At 36.9% G+C, this 4,169-nt stretch overlaps 1 pseudogene; it reads left to right on the forward strand.

The window, feature by feature from the left end:
* Positions 1–615: 615 nt before the first annotated feature.
* LOC112909459 (U2 spliceosomal RNA) lies at positions 616–724 on the forward strand (annotated as a pseudogene).
* Positions 725–4,169: the final 3,445 nt, after the last annotated feature.

The raw sequence follows: 4,169 nt of genomic DNA on the forward strand, positions 1-4,169 counted from the left end.
GAGGTGGCTCTTACTATTCCCATTTTATCCCTAAGGAAACCGAGTAACTTGTGCAGGAGACATACAAGCTGATAAATGTTAAGAGTTGGAATTTGATCCAGAACTCATGGATTCTCAACACCTTTTCTATTATACTGTGCTGACTGCTAATATCACCTCAAAGTCAATTTTCTGTATTTAAACAATGTAGTTTATTTGGGAAATATAACACAACTTTCAAATAATGAAGAACTGTGATAGAATAGATAAAAGATGAGACCTTGAAAATGAGCAAGTCAACATCCCAGACATACCATATAGCCACTGCCTAGATGACCTTTCTTCTTTCCATTGCACACCATTTGACCCTAGTTGGAATGGGCAATGTATCAGCTAAGAATTGCATTTTACTGTAAATAACAAAGACCAGAAATAACACTGACTTCGATATGATAAAAATTTCTCCCTTGCTCACTGTTCTTGCTCTCTCCATCTTTTTCTCTCCCTCTCTCTGTTTCTCTCTCTCTCATACAGAAAGACTAGAAGTGTGTAGTACAGAGCTATTTTGACTGGTAAGTGGTGACTCAATGAAAAACCAAATATTTTTTTCTCTCTTTCCATTTTACCATTCTTCCCATCGCTTCTTGGCCTTTTGACTAAGATCAAGTGTACTATTCTGTTCTTATCAATTTAATACCTAATAAGTCCTCTCTCAATTTTACCATTCTTCTCATGGGTACTCCATCTTTAGGATCACCTCCTAATCAAAAATGGCTGATGGAGCTCTAGTCATCATAGCTGCATTTCAGAGAACCAGTAGGAAGAAATATATAAATGATAGTTCTGACTGCATCTAAAAGAGCTTTCTCTCAAACCTACCCCCACAACTTCCTCTTATTTCTTATCAGTCATCTCCGACTGCATGGGAGACTGGGAAATGTAGTTATTTAGCTATGAATATTATTACCTAAAGTAATAGCTGGGGTGTGTGTGTGTGTGTGTGTGTGTGTGTGTGTGTGTGTGTTTCTAAGGAAGAGGGAAGAATGGGATTGAGAAGCAGTTTGGGCCCCAAGCACTAAAGTAACAAAACAGTGAACATATTCCAGATATGCATTTGAGTAGCTTGGCTCTCTTGTTAGGGTTAATTGGGAGTCTGTAGAGTCCCCAATGGGAGAGTTTCAAAGGGAAAACTGAGTGATCTAGTAATTTATGCAGCTCAAATCAGGTGAAAAATTCAGTTAAACTCTTATGATGTGCTCTGTGTCACAAAGCTGTCTGTCTGCTTACATTTTCTCTCAGCCCATCAGAAGGAATTAACTTAATCAGCAGTACAAGATCAAACTGTATTATGTATGCAATTTTATATTCTAAGCAACTCTCCATCAATTTAAAAGCCATTTTCATGATAAATAATCATAATCATGTCTATATTTTCCTGGTCAACTTTTTATTTTTATAATTCACATTCATAAATATATAATATATGACATTCACATGCTTGATGATATTTAGATATTATGTCCCTCTGGAAATATTTCAAATGATGCAGTTCACGGTATGGAGAAAAATTCTGACAAGTCAAGTTTAAGGTTGCTTCTATTATTTTTCTTTGGATCTAAATTGACTTAGTAGGAATATATACGTATGCACACACACACATTTCTATATATAAAAATAGTGCTATATATAATGTAAATAAAAACTATAAATATATTCCTATATATGAATATGTATATAAAATATATAGCTATATATAAACTATACATATATATTTTCTACAAGGAAGCAGTACAGCACTGTAGAAAAAGCATAAACTTTAAACTTGAATAAATCTCGTTTTAAATCCCATCTCAGATCATTATTTACTTGCTGTTCGACTTTGCACAAGTTGTGTAAACTCCCTGAGCCTCACTGTTAATTGTAAAGTCATGATTTTCGTGCATAGCTAGGCCTGAGAACATCTGTAATGTCATGTATTTATAAATTTCTATTTACTCTCTCTAATCAGCAGCCTACAAACAAGTCAGTCTTCCTTTGCTAACTCAAGGTAAACCAAGTTCCAAATTTGGGCACCTGCTTTTTCAAGTCACCAGCTCAGAGTGGGAACATTTGTAGCCAAAGTGTGAGTCTGCCTGGCTGAGCACATTCTATGGGATGGAGTCAGCACATTGAGTTTTTGTGACTAATTCTTATTGTCCTGAGGGGACCATGCAATCTGGACACAGTAGAGTGTCTATAAACTGACTTTGTCCTCAGGCCAGCCCTTTAAGTCCTAGGAAAGGAACAAGTTGTGAGGACAAATGAAAATCAAAACAAAACAAAACCAAAAAAAAACCTGTTGCTAAGCTACAACTTGCAACACAGAAACTCTTGCTTTGGGATTTATTAAAAACATTGTTGTCACCCAATGGGAAAAAATGCATTGTCTCAGTTTTGCTATAAATTATACTTGCATCTTTTGCCTCCCAAATGCTAACTTGAATATGTGGAAGCTGATGTGGAATAGCTACAATGTTCACCATAAAAGTTAGGCTACCAAGTAAAATAGGTGATCATCCCTAATAGTGGGATGGATGGTATGTGGAAATGCCCACCATGCCCAGCCCAGCAGAGGTGGCTCCTGGCTGTTTACAATTTAGCAAGAATTTCAGTTCTTGAGGCCTGAGTGTGAAAACCATGGGAATGGAGTACCTAAAAGTCATTCTTTCAGAGGCTTCCAGAAATACATATAGAGGAGGACAGATAATACAATATGAGGGATTAAGAATCCTCAAATGAAGCAGATGCAGATTATAAATCCACAAAATTCTATCACATATTTGTATTATCTAACTCATTTATATTTACCCTTGTATTTCAAGACTGGTAACCTGGTCTCTGTCTTGTTCACTATACGATATTGTACATTAATTATATTCTCTACTGAGAAGCTGAGTAAAAGTAAATCCTGATTGTACTCTAGGACAGCAAATGGAGTAAGATTCTCCTACACATCAGTAGCAATGTGCTAAGGCCTGAGACTAGACAGCACGAGGCAAAATGAGTGCATCTAGAGAGTATGAGTCAGAAAACATACATAGAGGACAGGTTGCCACATCCAATATGGTCAACTGAAAAGCTAAAATAATCAGGAAAATAAACATTGAGTTTACATACCCAAGAACTCTTCTGGACAAGAGAAACTACATACTGCATAAAAAAAAGCAGGAGGTTGAGAGACAGCCAGTGTGGTAAAGAAATAAATATGAAGTGATCCATTATAGGGCAGCAGGTATAGACAGATGGGGCCATTGTTTGTTTGCTTGTTTGGATACTGTGACCAAAAGTAGAAAAAATTCAAATGACATGGCGGGTTTTGTAAACAACCCTTGAGCTTGAAGCTTGGATCTCTCTAGAATCCCACTTCTTTAATCTGAAGATCTTACATAGATACTTCTAGTCCTTTAGGATACTGGAGTTCTGTAATTTGAGCCCCAGGCCAATTTACCCTTATAATTAACTGCAGTAGATTTCCTTATTTAATGACAACAATTTCCCACTTGCCTGAAATTTTCTTTGGCCAGATTCTATTTGGATTTGTTTTACCTATCAAATGGCATCCTCATATAACCCCTGCTGAGATTCTCTGAAGATCGCCAAGCCTTGCCTGTATTTTATTATTAATGGATGTGGCATCTTCCTTTAAGTACCTCTTGGGTGATAGCAATACATTTAAATTCCGTGTCCATCTTCTTAAATAGTCAAGTAAGAACCACCGCTGAGAGTACGTTCTCTTCCATTCTGATCTTTACTGCTATGGCATGATGTAAGTATTTGTCAGTTAACCTGCTAGCCCCAGACACAAAATCATGGCCATAATGGAAACTTTGTTCCAAAGAGTAAGTATGATTTAAAGTGAATTTGATGTCTTAGCTTAAAAGAGTGGGAAATAAAACAAGACTAAAATGTAAGTTTGCTTGCCATTAAAAGGCTCAGAATTTAGTGTCCCGCCGCACAGTAATCATTTGATTTGATAAAGTGATGGAGAACGTGCCATCTGACTAGGTTCCTATTGCATATTTTGCTCAGACATATGACAGGATCTCTTCTTCAACCCTCGTCTGGAGCTGAACAGTGCTTCTGGGATGTTTTTACCTCTTCTTAGATGGTGTCCCCCAGAATCTAGTCTATCTCTGTGTCAGACGCTCCTG

Source organism: Vulpes vulpes, chromosome 11 (genome assembly GCF_048418805.1).
Source record: "Vulpes vulpes isolate BD-2025 chromosome 11, VulVul3, whole genome shotgun sequence".
NCBI lineage: Eukaryota > Metazoa > Chordata > Mammalia > Carnivora > Canidae > Vulpes > Vulpes vulpes.